Raw genomic sequence first — 22201 nt, 5'->3', positions numbered from 1 at the left:
TTCCACCTTAGATTTCCTTTGGATAAGGCCGAGCATACGTTACATGGAACTTGGGGGACTTCAATTAATGGTCTTTATTAGGCATTTAAAAAACTCGGTGTCATATATACTGTGCGGCGAGCCCTGTCAGGGCTTTTGTCCCCATCCCAACAGGTAACATTCGAATGTTGCAAATGTGGCATTCATATTTGGCACTTCAACGTTTACAGCGGAAAGAAAGACAGGAGCATGAAGAAGGTCGCAACGCTCCCGAGCAGTCACCTGTCCTGCCTTTTCATTTATTTTACACTGTAGCCATAAATACAGAGCAACTTATAGCTAACTATATATTGAGACACTTCATGCTGTGCGGGGCTTTAGTAAAGCATGCAAGTCATGTTTCGCATTGTTCTTTACGTTTACGTCAGCTTCCCAAGTAGTTGATTACCTCACTTCTCTTCCTGCTCGGTTCCCGTTAAAACTGAGCCGTCTCGGACGCCAAAATAACAAGCGGACGAGCACTGATATGCGACCATACCCCGACCGAATTCCAACCCATCGAAGGCGTTTAGTCAATTTTGCTCATTAGAGCTACAACACGTGGATTTTTTGTTTCGGTCGCTTCGAAGACAGCGCTGCATGCAAGGAACGAATTATCACTCTTGCGCGCACAATTTGCTTTTCTCAGAACACCCGCGTTTACGTCCTGTACCACGTGCGATCACCTGACTTCCGGTTAAGCCGCGCGTTTGACTTTGCTGTCTCTTGCTTTGAATTTTCTTTCTTCACCTCCTCTCTCGACCCCAAAGCCTGCGCCTCACCCTAGTGAAGCCCCGCGTATTTCTGCGTAATTTACCTCATTTCATTTACCGCAGATTCCTTATTTTGCCGTCTTTTTTGTGTCTTTAACGCGAATTTTTGGCATTGTCAGGCCAGTTTTCGTTTCGGCTATCTAGCTACGTTAAAAAAGACACAGGGGCGCCGAATTTGAATGTAGTGAGGTCTAAGCATGTGGGCCGATCCCGAAGGTTGTGAGGTCTAAATTATGCGAAGTTCACGGGAGATTTTGCCATCGAGTAAGCACCGCTCTTTATAGAGCCTCTTTGATGTCACCATTGGTCAATGTGTATGTGCCACCGGGCATGCGCTGACTTCGCGGCGGCGGCTCCAGATGGCGCTGAGGGAAGCACTAGGGAGGAGCCCGCCTGCAATAGACACGCCTCATACATCACGCGTTTAAGGCTATTCGCATACTTGCTTAGTCATCGTAGATGAGTTATTCTGGGCAAATTTCATTAATTTTTTTCTCCCGGTCGCGAAACGCGGTTGCTTGTAAAAATATATAACTCCGCAAAGGCGTCAAGTTCGTCACCGACTCCTCGCGTAAGTGCACTGAAAACTCATCCGAGGTCGGCAGTTGGCGGGTGGCAGCATCGTATAATGGCACCCACGCTACCGGTGGAATCTGTTACCAAGATTGGCCTTGTTGCACGATAAAAGGATCAAGAATTGAGCCTTTCTTCATCGCTTTGCGCTATCGCTATAAATCGGCGGCGTCCGCTCAAAGCAATTCCATTTGTTTTCACCGCTTTAGCGTTTGCGGCATGCCGCACGAGGCAGATGGTCCGTGCCACCCAGTATATCGAGCAAGAAAGCAGCTATGCAGCGGCGCTCAAGTTTTACGTTAGGGAGTTTCGTAATCGTCGGTGAATTCTTTTTGACTCCTAATTAACCCACGCGCTTTAAAACACGCCCGCACATCAGCCGTATAACATACCGCTATTTCCATCTACGTGTCAACTTTGTGAATGATATAGTTCTCTCGTAAGATTCCATCCAATGGATTGCAATGGAGCCGTACGGCGGCAGTAATGCGATTATCCTTCTTTCTCGCCACAAGCATGTAATTTGTAACTATGCGTTGTGGATTATTGTGATGGGACAAATTACGAGGCAGAACAGTTTGATTGGGTATATTCAATGACAGAAAGTTTGCTTAATTTTATGTGCTTTAGTTGCTTTAGTTATACGTCTTTAAATGCATTGAATGCATACAAACGATGCGATAAGTATGACCTGTACATTTGTACAGTTTAGGACGAAATGTAGTCTATCGGTTGGGCAGCCATAGCAGACAGCCGCGCATTGTCTTCTCGTCTGTGGCTGATGGCGACGAGCATGCGATGGACAGATAAGTGCGATGCCTACGGTGCGAGGTCTTAACCGTCTGATACCGTGGGCAAAGATGTGACCGAGCACACCGCCGGTCCTTGCCGTGGGTGCCAGGTCGAGGGAGGCCTGCTCTGCGTGTACCCCTGAAACCATGCGTTTCTGGGGCTTCGAGATGGCGATGTTGAAGTCGCTGCAGGTGGGGAGCGGTGTGTGTCGTTCCCGAGCATTGTGATAGGAAGGTATGTACGCCGCAGCGTGCGAAATGAGTTCAGTATGAACGTATAGTTTTGTTGGCCCAGCTTGCAGCAAAAACCAGTTGGCAGTGGTACAACGGTTCGTTACGAACCTTGATCCCTCAGCACAGCCAGGCCGATGTTCTAATTGTTCGACCACCAACTAGACAGTGACACAGGTTGGCGGGAAAACGGTTGGAGACTGTTGCGGCTCCTGGTTACGGGTTTGCCAGCTACCTTCCGGGCGCATTGATGAGTGCCTCCGGTGGTCCGAATGAAGGAAGGGGGGTTTATTTTAGATTATTAACACTGGCTCCAGGTACGGAAGCCCACTCGATGTAGAAACATACGAATGTGCTCTATCCGATTCAATTGGGTTGTATTTTGCGACATATATACATATCTTCAATAGAAGCCAAGGAAGAACATGCACATGTGTACATGTGTTATAGTGGCCTCCTTGGCAAGAAATCTGCATCAAACAGGTTGTCGGGCCCGAGGAATTACTGGCGTGCGGGATAATAAAACGTTATGATGACCAAGTATCATGATAGAAAACGCGATTGAAGCAGAGCATTAAAATTATTCTACGGAAGAGCATTAAGAGGAAGCTTTAGCTCGGGTGCTGCTACCTAAGTACACGTAAAAGGACAATTCGTTTTTCTCGGCAACTCCTCCACCAAAATTCACGAGGTTTCTTACATTTAAAAGAAAAACATAAAATCTAGTGAGTGTTGGCTTCGGATTTTTGATTTAATCGACAATTTTTTATTAAAAATTGGCAAAAATTGAAATGAAACTTGCCAGGGTTGACGACTGGGTGTGTTGGTATAGCATATTAGAGGTTGGATTGCGCAACATTTTGACGAGACACACAGAAGAGAAACACACACCAGAGAGCGATATACTTGCAACTATCGTTTTATTCCCTTGTCAATGGAATAAATACAGGAAGATACTCAGGGGGGAGGCTGGTAGCGACAAAAGAACAAATAAAAAAAAAAATACTAAAAAAAGTGTTTTGAGAAACATGGCCATCTACCAATGCCAAGCCGGCTTTGTAATGTGACCGTTTTTGCTGCACTCGACATCGCAAAAAAAAAGGAACCAGATACGAAATTTCAGATTAGCCATGTTTGTCAATTTTTTTTTGTTATTTGTCTTTTGTCGCTACCGCCCTCCCCCCCTGAGTATCTTCCTGTATATATTCCATTGACAAGGGAATAAAACGATAGTTGCAAGTATACCGCTCTCTGGTGTGTGTTTCTCTTCTGTGTGTCTCGTCAAAATGTTGCGTAATCCAACCTATAACAAAAATTGAAAATTTTAAGAAAACAACATTATCAAGTTTACAACTGTGTAACTCAGCAATGAAAAATGATATCAAAATTCTCTGAATAGCATCTAATGGTACATCTAAAGCGGACAAAATTGACGTGTTACACATAAATCTTTAAAAAAATTTAGTAGTCTGGAAATACAGCTTTTGCACAATCCTTGTACACAACGTAATAAATTCTCGTAAGATATATATTGACATATCAAATTTGTCCGCTTTGAACGGTTTAATAGATGCTGTTTACGGAACCGCGATATCTGTTCTTGATGCAGAGCTATTAATCTATAAACTTCGTGCGCCTATGTTTTTCGAACTTGCGAATCCTTTAAAATTATTTTAACAAAATTCAGGCCCTAAACCGAAATTCCAGTTCCAACAGCGACTAGAATTTAACTTTCTCTCTCAAATGCAACACATTTAATTAAAATCCGTCCAGAGGTTATCTCGGAAAAGCGCTTTTGTGTTTTACGTGGGCATAAACACAGAAGTGGAAGTTGGAAAGAAAGGAAGGAAACAGGAAAGAATGAACAGGTTGACATACACATCTCAAAGACTAAAGAAAAAAAGAATGACGAAGGGTACCGACGAAGAGTTACGCAGAGCAGGCCACAATATTAACAGAATAACAATGGAAAAGGCATTTATATGTTTCTTTTCCTTCAACATAACACGAGTGCTCGTTTTACTTTTGACAATGTTATCACACTCGCCTGGCGAGTTCTCGCCGCACATTGAAATGTATTTATGGATTATATGGCATCGATTATTATTTATTGGCGTCACCGAAGCACGCTGCACGTCCTTGAGAATCATTTCTCGACAAGTTGTAGTCAGTCTCGATCCTCGGATGCCTGGCCGTGAGCTGCCTGTTCTGGGCGTTGTAGATAATAGGGTGTTTTAGTTTAAGGGACGCAAGCGGCTTGCGCTCGCAAGAACTAGGGGCGACGGTACTGCGCATGCGCAGACGTCAGACGTAGGGGTCTGCGCATGCGCAGTACCGTGGCCCCTAGTTTTTGCGTCCCCTAAACTAAAACTCTCTAATGTGTATGCAGACCGACGGCGTGGTGTTACCGCGGAGATGGTTGCCGTGGGGCAACTCGAAGCTCGTGCTCGCCGCGGTAATGGAACCTGCGTCGTGAAAGAGGGAGCGATCGGAACGGGTCTTCTAATACGAGCGATCTGTTGTACAATAAACAACTTATGCGTTTGATATTGCAATTTTAAACCGACATCCCTTTGTGTTATTGGAAATGTCAACCACCTAATGATTATAAAAATGTTATGAAACTGCACATCTTATACAATCTTCAGAATAATAATGTGTCGACATATAATGCCTTTTCATTGCGTGTCTCCAAGATTTCCGAATATACTGTATTGTAGTTCTTGTTCTTCTTTATCTCCGCTTTTCTAGAGATTGTATACCGCTTTCTTGGTTTTGCGTGTTTTTTTTACTTCGTACTCGCTGCGCATGTTTAGAAAATTGAAACACGTTTAGTTTTTTTCAAAATTGAAGTATACTTTCTAGTTTTGTATGCGACGTGCGCCAAGCAATTTACAGGATGCAGGGACTCACTCACTCACTCACTCACTCACTCACTCACTCACTCACTCACTCACTCACTCACTCACTCACTCACTCACTCACTCACTCACTCACTCACTCACTCACTCACTCACTCACTCACTCACTCACTCACTCAGTAAGTCAGTCCAGTAGTCCAGTGAGCCAGTCAGTTACGCAGTCAGTCAGTCAGTCAGTCAGTCAGTCAGTCAGTCAGTCAGTCAAGTCAGTCAGTCCGCTCACTCACTCACTCACTCACTCACTCACTCACTCACTCACTCACTCACTCACTCACTCACTCACTCACTCACTCACTCACTCACTCACTCACTCACTCACTCTCACTCACTCACTCACTCACTCACTCCTCTGAAGTCAGTCCGAGCATGTCGCAGCTAAAGCCCCTGCATCCACGCGCCATTCGGCGGAAACGTGTATGGAGGGGCTTTAGTCGCAGCGTACTTGCGAATGGGATTGCCGGCCTGTGTTTCAAGCTTACCTGCCCCGCTTCTTTCTCACGACCAGGCGCTCGTCGGTGGCTCCCACTTCGTCGAGGACTTCGCGATGAGCAAGCCACTCGGGGTAGCCGTGGTCGATCTTGCGGTAGTAGCTGCGGTACAATTGCGTCAGCGAGATGATCTCGTCGTGAACGGTGGCCGCCAGGAGGCGCAGCACGGCGATCACCGCGAATATGGCCAGGCCCACGCCTACCATCAGGAAGGTGTGCGTCTTGACGTACGACTGGAACGCGTCCACGCAGTTTCGCGTGAAGATCTGCGCGTCAGTGCAGAAGGACCAGTGAACGGGACATTGAAGAGAAACCTTAAAGGAGACGAAGACTGCATAAATTAGAGAGCAAATAGGGGTAGCCGACATTCTAGTTCATCATCATCATCACCATGATTTTTATTTTCACCACTGGATGCAGAAGGTGAAAAAGGGATAGCCGGAAAAAAAGCCAAATTTCTTCGGCTTGACAAAGCTCTGGTCTCCCAGACAGTAGCGGCTGGGGTATCGACACAATCAGGCATAAAGCGTGGATATAACAGTATCTTAAAAACATGTACATGTAGATACTTTCATGTTATTACATAGAAACTAGTTATAATAGAGCTGCGTAAAATAACTCTCAGTATAGAATAACAGTCTGTTATCTTGCATATAATCATTTGACACTGACTATCACATGTGTCATAAGAATGCGAAAGCAATATATATATATATATATATATATATATATATATATATATATATATATATATATATATATATATATATGTATGTATATATATGTAAACACACAAAATGGAGCTAGGAGGTCAAGTAATGCGTAGGGCAGGTAACCGGTGCCAAGGTATGGGGAAGCACAGCCGAGGCCGGCTAAAAAAGTTCTATGGTTTTACGTGCCAAAACCACGATTTGATTATGAGGCACGCCGTAGTGGGGGACTCCGGAATAATTTCGACCACCTGGGTTTCTTTAACGTGCACCTAAATCTGCGTACACGAGTGTTTTCGCATTTCGCCCCCATCGAAATGCGGCCTCGTGCTCAGTAGCCCAACACAATAGCCACTAAGCAACCAAGGCCGGCAGCGAATTAGGTTGTTTGATGAAGTTAGGAAACATGCAAGCACAAATTGGAATCAGCTAGCTCAAGACTGGGGTAATTTGAGATCTCTGGGAAAGGCCTTCGTCCTGCAGTGGACATAAAAATAGGCAAATGACGATGACGGTGATGGTGAAGAGAAATTTTAAATTAGTTTAGACTGTTGGTGTTGTAAGATTAGATGGTCGGGAGTGGAAGCAGACGAAAAGGAAACAGGATACCGAGGCCTTTGTGTAAGGGAAGAAGAGGAAGACAGAAGACACATCGATTATGGCGACTAAGTGATATTACTAGAAGCTCGAAGGCTGCTCGCTCTTGGAGACTTCTACAGGAGTAGCTTTTGTAACAATATGTTCGTTAATTTCGCGGTAGTATGTTGATTATTATGGAAAGAACATGAAGATCATCGTCCCATTAAAAAAAATTTCTCGCTGAATTCCCACCACTTGTGCGTTGGTGTGGCGCCACGGATTCCAAAGTACTTTTTTTTTTTTTTCGTATTTGGGTCGTTGTGGCTCAAAGTTCTCTAGGTACGCTACGTTTGGTTATTGGATGTTTTAGAACACAATGTTGGGGCCATGTTTACAGACAAAAAAAAATAACTAGGTTAGAGCAGATGCGCTCAACATTCATGAATTAACGGTGAGCAGGTGTTGGAACTTCAATCCGGCGTCGCCTCCTGCCTCGCCTTTTCGCGTCTTTTCTGGCTAACCAAGACATTCTCATGGAAAGAGTGATACTTTCTGGCATTGCCGAAGAATAGTGTATCAATAGAGCTGAACCTATTTTTTTTCTTTAGTGTCTATTTCATGGAGTTCGACTCGGCTCGTTCTAATCGGTTTATTCTCTTATGAAGCCATACAGCTATAGGTTGTCTGTGGGGAACGTTCAGACTCATGGCCCTGTGTTATTTGAAGCTCATGGTCATGGTCCTGCATTATTTGCTGGAACATCTCAGGAAGCTGCGGTTTGCAGATAACACTGTCCCGTTCAGCGATGCTGGAGATGACTTGCTACAAATTACTGAGGACACCTTAGCCAGACACAGTACGATTGAAGCTCAACATGCAGAAGAGGGTACGCGTCAGTTACAAAGGAAACGAGACAACAAAACGAGAATTTGGGACCGGTTGTGAGCCTCCAAAAACTTTGAGACTACGTTTATCTAAACCAATCACTTACATGAAATCTACAGAAGAATACGAGCGCGCTGGTGAGTATTGCCAAGCCATGACCAGTGGCTTACCGCTATCCTCGAAAACAAAAACAATAGTAGAATCATTGCAGTCTATGCCAGCACTAACACATGAAATAGAAACTTCGAAGTTAACAAGGATGCTCGAGTACATAACGACTACGCAGCGAGTGAAGGAACAAAAAAATGATAGGCGCAACGTTAAGAGGCAACATGACAGCTGCATGAGATTAGAGAGCAAATGAGGATGGCTGGTATTCTAGCCACGATTAATCCTTTGCTGACGAGTGTTGCACACAGGCAACTCCCGAACATGATTTTGTTGCTGGGTTTCGGTATTGAGAATGGCACTGTGTTACTGACAGCGACCGTCGTTTGTTTGTTTAGAGCCGGGACACAGGACGAGGTCGAAGAATTTGGGCACGCCACTTGATTTCTTTCCAAAGTTCGGTCACAAGAAACAGACCGATGCAAGACCTCCGCCAGCATTGGTATCACACAGGTGTTGTAAATCAAATGAAATGTACACCCATACGTTGCACATATGACGAGACGCATATGTGCAAATTCAGGCATAGGTGGCTTGAGGTGAAGCGCACTTCCAGTTTTCTGCCTTGGGTGCCCCCCCCCCCCCCCCTATTGCCGAAAAAAGATTACGCAAAATATTTTTTTTGTTTTCGGTGATTATGCGTATTCTCGATGTGCTTTGTATATTTATCATCATCATTATCATCATCACCACCATCATCATCATCTGCCTGGTTACGCCCACTGCAGCGCAAAGGCATCTCCCATACTTCTCCAACTACCCCGGTCATGTACTGATTGTGGCCATGTTGTCCCTGCAAACTTCTTAATCTCATCCGCCCACCTAACTTTCTGCCGCCCCCTGCTACGCTTCTCTTCCCTTGGAATCCAGCCTGTAACCCTTAATGACCATCGGTTATCTTCCCTCCTCATTACATGTCCTGCCCATGCCCATTTCTTTTTCTTGATTTCAACTAAGATGTCATTAACCCGCGTTTGTTCCCTCACACAATCCGCTCTTTTCTTATCCCTTAACATTACACCCATCATTCTTCTTTCCATAGCTCGTTGCGTCGTCTTCAATTTAAGCAGAATTCTTTTCGTAAGCCTCCAGGTTTCAACCCCATGCGTGAGTACTGGTAAGAAACAGCTGTTATATACTTTTCTCTTGAGGGATAGTGGCAACCCGCTGTTCATGATTTCAGAATGCCTGCCAAACGCACCCCAGCCCATTCTTATTCTTCTGATTATTTCAGCCTCATGATCCGGATCCGTGGTCGCTACCTGCCCTAAGTAGATGTATTCCCTTACCACTTCCAGTGCCTCGCTACCTATCGTAAACTGCTGTTCTCTTCCGAGACTGTTAAACATTACTTTAGTTTTCTGCAGATTAATTTTTAGACCCACCCTTCTGCTTTGCTTCTCCAGGTCACTGAGCATGCATTGCAATTGGTCTCCTGAGTTACTAATCAAGGCAATATCATCAGCGAATCTTGTGTGGATGCGCGACTCTCACGCATCCCCTGAGATGCTGTTTTCCCGCACGGCCCGCGTGGCCTGGCGCCCGCGGCGGTCGGAGTGGTACAAGCGCGGTGCGAGAGATGGCGCGACTATCGCGCCGCGGCGGGGTTACTCGGGCGCCGAGAGACGCGCGTCCTCTTTGGGTTCGGGAAGCGAGCGGGACGGACGTGCCGCCCGCGCGTGCGCCGACCATGCTTCTGCGAGACCGTCTCGCGTGGCCGCCTTGGACACCGTTCGCGTGACAGTACGCGCGAGCGACCAGGCGTTTGGATCCAGCATGGGGCGAACATATTCGCTCGCAATGCGGTCGCGGTAAGTCGGACTTCTAGATTTGTCGCGCGCCCATCGGCATGTTTTGGGGATAGCAACTCGGCTAGCAGGCATTGATCTATGAAAGGTTCAATAAATGCCCTTGTGTCTGTTTGCACTACTGTGTTGTCGTTCCTTTGTCCCCAAGAGTACGGAGAAGAACCCCATATCTCCCAGAATCTCAAGTTACTAAGGTATTCTCCATTAACTCTTATCCCTAATTCTTCCCACTCCAGGTCTCTGAATACCTCCTGTAAACACGCTGTGAATAGCATTGGAGAGATCGTATCTCCCTGCCTGACGCCTTTCTTTATTGGGATTTTGTTGCTTTCCTTATGGAGGACTACGGTGGCTATGGAGCCGATATAGATATGTTTCAGTATTTTTATATATGGCTCTTCTACACCCTGATTCCGTAGTGCATCCATGACTGCTGAGGTTTCGACCGAATCAAACGCTTTTTCGTAATCAATGAAAGCTATATATAAGGGTTGGTTATATTCCGCACATTTCTCTGTCACCTGATTGATAGTGTGAATATGGTCTATTGTTGAGTAGCCTTTACGGAATCCTGCCTGGTCCTTTGGTTGACAGAAGTCTAAGGTGTTCCTAATTCTATTTGCGATTACCTTAGTAAATACTTTGTAGGCAACGGACAGTAAGCTGATCGGTCTATAATTTTTCAAGTCTTTGGCGTCCCCTTTCTTATGGATTAGGATTATGTTAGCTTTCTTCCAAGATTCCGGTACGCTGGAGGTCATGAGACATTGTGTATACAGGGTGGCCAGTTTTTCTAGAACGATGTGCCCACCATCTTTCAACAAATCTGCTGTTACCTGATTCTCCCCAGCTGCCTTCCCCCTTTGCGTAGCTCCCAAGGCGTTCTTTACTTCTTCCGGCGTTACTTGTGGGATTTCAAATTTCTCTAGACTATTCTCACTCACATTATCGTCGTGGGTGCTTCGGGTACTGTATTAATCTCTATAGAACTCCTCAGCCACTTGAGCTATCTCATCCATATTAGTAATGATATTGCCGGCTTTGTCGCTTAACACACACATCTGATTCTTGCCTATATATTCCTAGTTTCTTCTTCACTGCTTTTAGGCTTCCTCCATTCCTGAGAGCGTGTTTAATTCTATCCCTATTATAGTTCTTTATGTCAGCTGTCTTACGCTTGTTGATTAACTTAGAAAGTTCTGCCAGTTCTCTTCTAGCTGTAGGGTTAGAGGCTTTCATACATTGGCGTTTCTTGATCAGATCTTTCGTCTCCTGCGGTAGCTTACTGGTATCCTGTCTAACGGAGTTACCACCGACTTCCGTGGCACACTCCTTAATGATGCCCATAAGATTGTCGTTCATTACTTGAACACTAAGGTCCTCTTCCTGAGTTAATGCCGAATACCTGTTCTGTAGCTTGATCCGGAATTCCTCTAGTTTCCCTCTTACCGCTAACTAACTGATCGTTTTTTTATGTACCAGTTTCTTCCGTTCCCTCATCAAGTCGAGGCTAATTCGAGTTCTCGCCATCCTATGGCCACTGCAGCGCACCTTGCCGAGCACAACCACATCTTGTATGATGCCAGGGTTAGCGCAGAGTATGAAGTCCATTTCATTGCTAGTCTCGTCATTCGGGCTCCTCTACGTCCACTTTCGGCTATCCCGCTTGCGGAAGAAGGTATTCAATATCCCCATATTATGCTGTTCTGCAAACTCTACTAATAACTCTCCCCTGCTATTCCTAGAGCCTATGCCATATTCCCCCACTGACTTGTCTCCAGCCTGCTTCTTGCCTACCTTGGCATTGAAGTCGCCCATCAGTATAGTGTATTTTGTTTTGACTGTACCCATCGCCGATTCCCCGTCTTCATAGAAGCTTTCGACTTCCTGGTCATCATGAGTGGATGTAGGGGCGTATACCTGCACGACCTTCAATTTGTACCTCTTAAGTTTCACAACAAGACCTGCCACCCTCTGGTTGATGCTATAGAATTCCTGCATATTACCAGCTATATCCTTATTAATCAGGAATCCGGCTCCTAGTTCTCGTCTCTCCGCTTGGCCCCGGTAGCACAGGACGTGCATGCCCGGTTTTTAGCGCTGTATATGCTTCTTTTGTCCTGCTAACCTCACTGAGTCCTATTATATCCCATTTACTACCCTCAAATTCCTCCAATAACACTGCTACTCGCCTCACTAGATAACGTTCTAACGTTAAACGTTGCCAGGTTCAGATTCCAATGGCGACCTGTCCGGATCCAGGGATTCTTAGCACCCTCTGCTGCGTCACAGGTCTGATCGCCGCCGTGGTCAGTTGCTTCCCGGCTGCTGGGGACTGAGGGCCGGGGTTTGATTGTTGTATTCATGTTGGAGGTGTTGGACAAGTACTGCACCAGGGTGGCCAATCCTGCTCTGGTGAGATAGTGCGTTACCGGTTCTCGTCACCGGGATCAGGCCGCACTCCAGGCCTGTGTATGCAATTTTATCCACACGCGGAATTTCTTTTTTTTTATCCGGTGGAAAATTGCGCGGTACCGGGATTCGAACCACGATTCTCTTGCACGTGAGGCGGATACTCTTCCTCTTCGCCACCGCAGGAGTTGTTTGTCTCATTTAACCTACAGTTGTGCCTTATTCGATCAGTCAAGGTCGACCAATCTGATCTCTGTTAAGCTTATCTATATTATAAATATTTATAATATTTATATTTATATATTTATACCGACAACTAAAGATTCCTGGCGTTTACATGTGCCGTCATTAAAGGGTTTAGAAAAGAAATGGAATTGGACAAGGTATTTGTAATGTAGGGCAGGCAACCGGTGTTTTATTAGAGTTGTAGAATACGTGTCATGGGAAGGGCAGCGTAGTCGGGGATGACTGAGAATTAGAGGGTTTGTGAAATGAGAAAAATTGCAGGTATATGTTGGCATCAGTTGATGGAAAACAAGATTAACTTGGAGATCGAGCAGATGGGCCTTCTTCCTGCAGTGGACATAGAATAGGCTCATTCATGTACCTCTTCTACTTCTACTGTTTATCAACTAGTGTCCATAGAAGAAAATGTTGGTACATAACAATAAATTAAAATCTTGCTCGTCTTGTCTATGTGTGTATACATTTCTTGGCCGTCTGATTCACACAAGAATTGTACTAGGGTCGATAGAATTTATGCGAACAACCCCATCAAAGCTCTACGGGCCCCACTAGAATAAACAAAACACGCACTAACGATTTTTGTGTATAGAGTGTTACATAGAATGAAAACAATACTCTATAAGAAGGCAAGAATGTCTAGCAGACGTCTACACTACGTCTACGCACTCCTGTTTCATTCTCTACGAGAGGTGGCAGCGGTGCGCGAAGCGCCCACCTTGTGCCAGGCCTTCTGCTCGGTACCGGCGAGCTCTCCGCTGCCACAGAAGTGACGCTTGAGACGAGTGTCGACGCAGACGTCCACATTACGTCTACACACTGTCCTGTTTCATTTTCTACGAGTGATGGCAGCAGTGCGCGAAGCGCCCACCTTTTCCCAGGCCTCCTGCTCGGTACCGGCGAGCACTCCGCTGCCACAATACTGCCGCTTGAGGCGAGTGTCGATGTCGTCGCCCTCTGGTGGCCGGCAGCAGGAGGCCGGCACGGAACAGCGCTCCACGCTAGGGTTAGTCTTGGAGCAGTTGAAGTACAGGTTCTGGTCCCAGTCTCGGTAACGATCGCTCGTCACGCCGCAGCACTGGAACGCCGACTGCGACGGTGGAAAGTGTCTTACGCTGCGACAGTCGTCATGAGCCAAGGAGTATAGTATAGAGAGAGAGAGAGAGAGAGAGAGAGAGAGAGAGAGAGAGAGAAAATGATAAATGAAAGGTAGGGAGGTTAACCAGGACTGAGCCCGGTTGGCTCAGTCCTGGTTTGCGGTTGTAGCCGGCGATCATGACGGCGTCCGTAACGCGATTCAGTCTCGACTTTTGCAGACAGTGCTTGTTTTGTTTGCTGGTTTATTTGTTGACTTTGTAATTTGACTTATCTCTGAACGTCCGATAAGAGGGCAGTCAGAGGTAGAAGGATGTATGGTTAAAACAAAACCATAGGATTTAACGTCTCGTAGCTTCAAGGCAGGCTACGAAGAACGCTGTTGTGCAGGGATCTGGAGTAACGTTGACCGCCTCCTACTGCTGAATGTGTGCCCAAAGCATGGTGTATAAGTGATTTTTTTTTTTTTGCATTTTGCCCCAAACGGAATCCGGCCGCCGCCGCTGGGAATTACCAAGATCTAGAGTCACGTCCTTCACCGACCACGGTGTACCAAAGTAAAATTGTTAGTTTCTACTACCATCGTGACACAAATTGTGACAGCAATGCTCTATTTACCATTGCACCCGCTATGTAATACTCCAACGGGTCTTTAGCGTATTCAAAAAGCAAACACAGAAATTCAAACAGAGAAGGAATCCCGCGATCTGCTTAGCATTGCAGGGCCATATTCGCCGAGCAACGGCGACCTGTGAAGGTGGGTGGTGAGGGTAATATAGATAAAGATGAAAGAAGGGTAAAAGCACACAAAAGGGATCGAGGTGTGGCCCAAACCAAAGTTACATAACGCAAATGTAGCATAAACCACTATCGCGCAGCAGTTGGCATGAGGTCGTGCATAGAGCTCCAGTAGGTGAAGTGCGAATGACAAAGTATCGTCTGTTATCTAGCATGTGTGTTGCCCCCGTCCACACGGTGACTTCACGTCGCGGATGTAGTACGTGACGTGAAAGAATGTGCGACGTCCCAAACGTGTAAATTGGCACTAAACTTAGTAATTAACTGGCATTATGCACTATGCTCAGTCTCATCGACTGAATAAACCCAGTCTCGCTCCTCTAAGTTGTGAGTACTTACCTGGGCATAGTCTACGAGTCGTGCATAGTCCTGGTTATCTCGGTAGCTGATGACGAGCTCTATGGTGAAGACGCTCTGAGCAGCCTGTGAATATGGTAACGAGCACTGAGAACAGCATATACACGAAGCTGTACGTTGCATGGTCATGGTGATTAGAAGTAGTCGAAGAGAGAATGTCGCTTTAAGCCACAGTCACAGTGAGAAAGGTATCTCGTTTGCAAAAGTGCTACTTTTGCCTTCCATATTAGGGTAATTCATAGAAAGAACACTGAAAATTCTAACCTGTGCCTATTTATGTCGAATAAAACAAACGACCGCCATTACGTGGATGTTTGACTAATAAGTAAGAATATCATGCAACACTGAGAATAAATGAAATGTCCCCGTAAAATTTGAACGACACAAAGGAGAAGAATACGTTGTTTCAGATTCCAAGGTCATACTTTCTTAGATAAACTACTATTACAAGTATTAAAACTACTATACAACTACTTATACACATATAAAATACTACTATAAAAGCGCTATGGAGCAGGGGGAAGCAAGGGAACTGTTATGACCAACACGGCTTGCTTATTCGTTCCTTTTCCCGTGTTCTTCCGTTACCAACTCGCCCAAGTTGACGCTCTGTTATTTACTCTTCATTTTGGTATTTATAATTCACTTCGTCCACCCCCTGCAATCTGAAATCAAAATTGTCTTCGTCACAAACACACATACGCTTGCACGTTTGTACGCATTATACGGCCGAAATTATACGTTTGTTACCTTTGCCGTGGCCTTCAAAACTTTGTTCGCGATGTCACCTTTTCAAGAAAGATAAACCTTGAAACATTTCATGCGGCGAAGGACCGCTAACATTAAGGACGATGAGGCTAGTCGTGTCTAAATGACGACGACGACGACGATTTGGAGCTGCAGCGCTGGCTTTGACTTTGGGCCAATTGTGCCGGGCACATCTGTCCGTAAATATATACCCGTTCAACATCCTCTCGTCTGCGTCTTTCCACGTGACGTTATTAATTGCACTGACTTCTGCTCTTCACATCGAAGCCCCAAATCACGTCGCAATGGGCAAAACTACCGATCCTGGACCGCGTATCGCTGGCCGCACTCACGCTCTTCGTGAGCAGAGGTAAGGCGATAGTGGCCCCAATGTAGAGTAAATCCAGCGCGATGAGCAGACAGGCGCCTCTGATGTACCAGCGCAGGAAGCAGACGTTCTCGCGCAACGCCCCGACGAAACCCGTGAAGCTGATGACCAGCAGCAGGCCTGAACCGCACAGCGCCGAGATGTCCCGGTTGACCAGGAAGCTGACCAACAGGGACCGGTGACGGAAAGAGATCTCGTCACGGCGCTCCACGATGGACACGATCTGCATACGCGGTTCGGAGAGAGGTCGTGCCTGATGTGCCTGCCGAATTTGCAGGTAGACATTTGGTCTGTGCACGTGTCAGGAGTTTATGGAGTCGTGCAAATCGGATACCTAGCGAGGAAGGCATTTTAGAAAAAATGTGGTTATTAAGACAAGAAAGATGGAGTATAGTTTGCGTTCGGCGACGAACGCGCCCGTTCCAGTACGAGGGTACAGTCCTGGACGTTGTCAAATTCCGCCATATTGTAAAGTTTGGTAACGGCCGCATTTTCAGCCAATAAAAAAGGGCGTAGCAGTCCTCCGGGCCAGTCAGAGCTCACCAGATTGTCGAATTCTGCTGTGTTGTAGAATTTGCAATGTCCACAGCGGCACGCGGACACTGTGCAGACGACGCGGCGCGGATGAACACGTCTTGAGGGGAATTCAGCCTTCCTATTGGCTAAAGAGCCTTACAGCTTCCCCACTGCTGCAAGGAATAACTGAGATGGAGTATAGATAAAAATTTAATTAGAAAATTTTTGTTAATTAGTCGATTCTGCATTTCGATTGTTTGTGCAAGTAATGTCCCCCTCTTCGAGAAGGCCACTCAGGCAATTTAAAAAAAGAAATATTGAAGGTGTTCGCTGAAACACCCTGTATGTGCTGTTGCGTGTTGAACCATGCCTAGTGATGACGTAGCTTCCGGGACGTAGTTTCCTGTGACCTAAAACCACTTCTACTCTAAAAATCCGATGTATGCGCACTTCTGCGGAAGGTTTATTATTTTACTGTCCATACGTTTCGAATTGTTAAATTTGTCTTTTTTCGGTTACTTTTCAATAACCCGCTTTAAGCCCCATATTCAAGCACTCCACGCACCCTTCAAAAAGAAGTAGCGTGCTTTTCGCGTGGGGTATCCTTTGTTCTTCTGCAGTTTACGAACTTCGACAAGATTGGTGGACTAACTGCAATTTAGTAGGTTGAATTTTCAAGTCATGGTGCGTGAGAGAGAGAGAAAAAAAATCAGTTTTCCACAGATTTACTGGACATAACTTGGGAGTGTGCAGACGAGTGCAAATACGTATTTGGGACCACCACTGTATAAACAACGCGTGTGGTGAAGACATACCAAGGAAGATGCACGCTCGCACTGGACTCTACTCTCACATCCATTCTTTAAAATGTCTACAGTTGTTTTCCTGGGGAGAGATCTGTACACACTACACCAAAATTCCGCATAGACTTTTTTAAGCAGTTTAACGGCTCCAAACAGGACAGTTGTCTATAACGGACTCCGTAGTGGACATCTGAAAATCAATTTTCATTACATGGCACTCAACGTGCATATTATATGTATAATGATGTTTTGTCTGTTTTAATGGCACAAGTGCCATTCTATATTAAGCACTGTACGTGAGCGTTTTTGCATTCCGGCCCGCCGATGCTAGGAATCGAACCCGCAACCTCATGTTCAGTAACAGTATAGCGTAGACGCATGGCATCGCATCTACTGTCGGCTTACGACTCGGTATGCTGTGGACAAAAAAATAAATGAAAGGAAATATCCGTGCCAGCTATATTTGTAGAATGACAGTTTGCAGGTTATAAGAAGGGTACAGGCTTGGGCTGGTTGGTAATACATAGTTACACTAGAAGCATAGCGCAGGAAGGACGTACGTCAGACTGGACAGGACAAGCGCTAAACTGTAGGGTGTAAACTTTATTACGCAGACGAATGTGGGAAGTTCTAAAACAAGGAATTCCATCTGCGAGGATTAAATCGAGACTCTATGGACTATTTGTAGATTGTCTAAATTTACGTTTTGTGAGCGGCTGACGTTCGCGACTCTACCGATAGTTGGCCAACGTCACTTACGCACGCGAAGGCGACCATGCAGGAGATGGCGAAGATGAGCAGGTTCACAAAGACCAGCGGCACCCTGTGCAGAGGGTTCACGTCGACGAATGGAGGCGACTCGTCGGCGTCACGCACCGGAAACCTCCTTCTTTCTCGGCTCACTGCGTACATGCTTATTCTTCTTCTTCTTGACGATGGGGATGAGGATGACTTCAAACGATGGCCCGGAACCGCTAAGGGCCAAGTATCGAGTTGCAGAGGTGAAATGCATTATCTGAATTTGCACAAGTAAGACCTAATATATGAAGCGAAGGGAGGCGCGAAGAAGGAGTATTGTTGGATAATCAGACGACGGCGACGTCATTTTTGTTTTAGAATGAAGAGGAACAAAGAAAAAAAAAGACATGCTTCTTCTTCCAATGCCCCCCACGACCTCGATATGGTGGAGAAGGAGGGAGAATATGGAGAAGGAGGGAGTGAATTACGAGGGAGTATTACGCCAAGCAACCAGCCTTCGCAACCAAACTTTCCACGAAAACGTCCCCTTCGTTTTTTACAGCGAAGCTGGTAGCCTTTCGGTGGTCTGCATTTTTTCGTGTCGGTCCGTGAACAAAAATCATCATCAGCAATGGCTATAACCCCCCCTAAGCAAGCAAAAATGCAATGGCTCATCCGCCTCGTAATGCAGAGGCTACAAGCAGTCAGCAAAGTGAAGCGAACAGTGCACACATTCATTGGAATGACCCATACAACGTACAGAACAGCATTCGTTTCAATGAAGAACAAGCTCTAAACAGGTATCTGTCATCATCAGCAATGACTCATAACCCCGCAAGCAATGGCTCATATCCCCGTAAGCAAGCAAAAACTACTGCTCCCCTTGGAAAATCAGTGATGTTATTTCGAAGATAGAGCGCCGTAGAGGACGAAAAAGGTACAATCCGGCATGACTGACTCAGCGCAAGCGCCACTGGCGCGAGAAAGTCTGTTAAGCCCGGAATACATGGAGCGTTTTTGAGGCGATTTTCGCCTCACGGCGCCGATTTGACGCCCGGCGTTGAGAAAAACGCCCGCCGCCGCCGATCAGGACCGGCTAGATTTTGACGCGGCGCGCACGCGTCTGACGCTACCGGAAGTGCCTGTCGGAGTCACTTCCGTCTGTTTTCGGCGGGAGCGGCCAGCCGTCTCACCGTTCCTTGCCGTCCCTTGAACACTTCGCGCACGTGCGCTGGTCAGCACCATGGCTACGTCGGCTAAAGCATACGTGGTAATGTGTATAGACATATTAGTGGGGTATTTATTGCGTAATTTATTAATTATAGCACAAGCAAACAACATATAAGCATTGTTCGTTCATTTAGTGGTAGCCAAAACATTTTTGCCTTGTCTGGCCACACTGCGGCGGCGTTCGCTGCTCGTACGCCTCATGTAGCCTGGCCGGCGTCCCGCCAGCGCGTTTTTTCTTTTTTTTTTTGGCGCGCGATAATCGCAGGAGAAAAACGCCCCATGTAGCCCCCGCTTTAGACGTACCTTTAGTTCCTGCTGTTCGCATACGTCCGACGTACCTTAACAAATAGCCATTCCCAAATGGGGCGTCAGTGACCGCTGCTTCACCTGGTTCACCGCGCCCGCAGCCAGCGTCGGAGCGTAAAGAAACTCGCACATGGGCATGGCCAGCGTGCGACCTCACTCCGCAATACCGGCAAGCCTATAGGGACAAACGCATACAAGGCGAGCAAAGAAACTCCTCCATCGTAGTACCTAGGCAAAGTCAGATTATCAAGCAGCAAACACTCACATTTTTTTCTCCTCGCAGCCGATCTTACTTGCGCTTGCGCACAAACGTCGGGCGACTCCTGAAATGCCACGCCCCGCTGTGCTGCCTAACAATTGTGAAGTCGCGACCGGGCTTCCCTCCGGACACGCGGTGCCATCTCGTGGTGCCACCGTGAATTTCGCGTGTGCGAATTTGGGGTCAAGTAGGTCCATCGACGAGCAGCACCTACACTGTGAGACGTAACCGGAGGCACATACGCCGTGATGCCATGTTGGCATCGAAAATTTGCACCAGAGAGCGGCACATGTAGTGACTCAAGGACCCACGTAGCTCTGAAGCTTCGTTTCAAACCCAGCTCCCTTAGCAGAGTAGCCCGATGCCTACCCTTCAGACCTTGGACTACCTGCAGTGTGCCTCAGGTTGACGTGAAGGAAGTTAGGCGTAGATAGACAAAACTGGGTGATGGTCCCAAAGGATGCCACTAATGGCATCAAAAAAATTAAAAAAATAAATCGGCAGGTTCTCATACCTTTGCCGGTCCTGCGGGACGCCGGACATTCTTCGTCACATGTTGATCGGGTGTCCTAATCTTGCAGAACCCAACAATCAAGAAATTCAATAAAAAAAAGCGCCCAAGACAAAAGCACAGAAGAATAAAAAAGGAAAAAAAAAAAACACCATGACCTCCCACAACCAAATTTTCTGATCCCTTGTTGCGAATGTTGCTTTTGTACGTCTCCGTTTTGTCTCGTTTCCCTAGTTTTCTTCCACCATTCTACCAATCGCCTTTTACTAACCTCTATTGCGGACATGTTTACTCTTCCGCTACACTCGCTGAACCCAAGGGCTTCAAGGAGGGCAGTGGTGCCTAAATCGACTGCTGGGCAGATCTCTTCACATTGTAATAAAACATGCTCCGTCGTTTCCGTAGCTTTACCGCAGCAAGCACATGTTTTTTCTTCCTTCTTATATCTCGCTTTATAGGTGCGTGTTCTAAGGCATCCCGATCTCGCTTCAAAAAGTAATGAGCTTCCCTTCGAGTTAGCATTTTTATTTATAAGTTTACTTATAAATACTGCGATCTTGAACAAGATCTTAGCAGCGTGGTACACGAGTAAGCTTACAAAACGAAGTAAATACAAAAATGGGGAACTGCACTAAAAAAATTCTGCACACAAGCGCGAGAAACAGGCGGAAGAACTACTCGTCATAAATTGCTTTTTTTTTTTCTCTTAAGTAGTTACTTATGGCAGGTTTCTTTTCCATTGCCGCCACCCATGAGATTATTTCAGCCTCTCTGACTTTCCCCCTTGACGTTCTTTGTTGCTGTGCACCCTACAGGCTGCATACTTGTTGGTAAGCTTCCTAGTTCTTTTCCTCCACTGTGAATGAATGTTTTTCCTGTACAGATGCCTCAACACTCTTCCTGCCCATTTTTATGCGAAGCATATTACTAGAGCTCAACCCAGCTCCTCAGGCGCGGCGGTGTCGCCTTCAATACCACGTGACACCGTGGCGTCACGACAGAGGAGAAACGGGGCTCCAACTCGCGCCGTCGCTCGCGGCATCGCCTTCAAGGCTGACCACGTGACACCGTGACGTCACGACAGAGCAGAAACGGGGCTCCAACTCGCGCCGTCGCTCGCGGCGTCGCGGCGGTATATAAGCAGCTGTGCTTGTTTCTAGGTGGCTTTGGCTCAACTCTTGCAAGATGGGCTGGGTGGGAATCGAGCCAGGGTCTCCGGAGTGTGAGACGGAGACGCTACCTCTGAGCCACGAGTACGATGCTTCAAAGCGGTACAAAAGCTCCTCTAGTGAATGCGGTGTTGCCTTAGAAACGAGCTTCGCTGCCGCGCCGAACGCTGCGTTGCTCGACGCTCACCGCGTCCAATGCGGGGCGCGTAGTCGCTGCGCCGTAGCCCATTGTCTTACACCCCTTGGCGGGTCGACGGGAACGCTGTCGCCTTCCACTCTTGAAGGCGAAGCAGAGTAACGCATGAGTTGTTTCTTCGTCTAGCCGAACCAAATATAGCTAAGCAACAGCAGTTCACCAGGCTAAACAGTGGTTCAACAACTAAAATAAAGGCTAGTATGCTTCGCATCCTGGGCTTAACCTTAGCTAAGCCACAGCCATTTTATTTCTTCGATATTCCTAAGTCGTTCTTCATAATGAGTTTTACTGCTAGCTTCCCTCACTTCAAAACTAGTGCAGCCCATATCACTCTGAACAGCTTCATTTGTAGTCTTCCTGTGAGCGCCCAATGCGAGGTGTCCCACTGACCTTTGGTTCCCATCGAGTCCTGATTGTACCCCTGATTTAAAGCAAACAGCCGCATTTCCAAAAGTAGGTCCTGGAGCCATACACCTTTCCACATACCC

The 22201-nt window shown here is 46.5% G+C and overlaps 1 long non-coding RNA gene across 1 annotated transcript in view; it reads left to right on the top strand.

Annotated features, from left to right (window-relative positions):
- LOC129385553 (uncharacterized) overlaps positions 1 to 22201 on the top strand; it is a 449244-nt gene that overhangs the window by 167479 nt on the left and 259564 nt on the right. The gene's annotated exons all lie outside the window — the stretch shown is intronic.

This window comes from Dermacentor andersoni, chromosome 7, assembly GCF_023375885.2.
Source record: "Dermacentor andersoni chromosome 7, qqDerAnde1_hic_scaffold, whole genome shotgun sequence".
NCBI classification, from domain to species: Eukaryota; Metazoa; Arthropoda; class Arachnida; order Ixodida; family Ixodidae; genus Dermacentor; species Dermacentor andersoni.
This window is presented reverse-complemented; position numbering and strand designations above follow the sequence as displayed.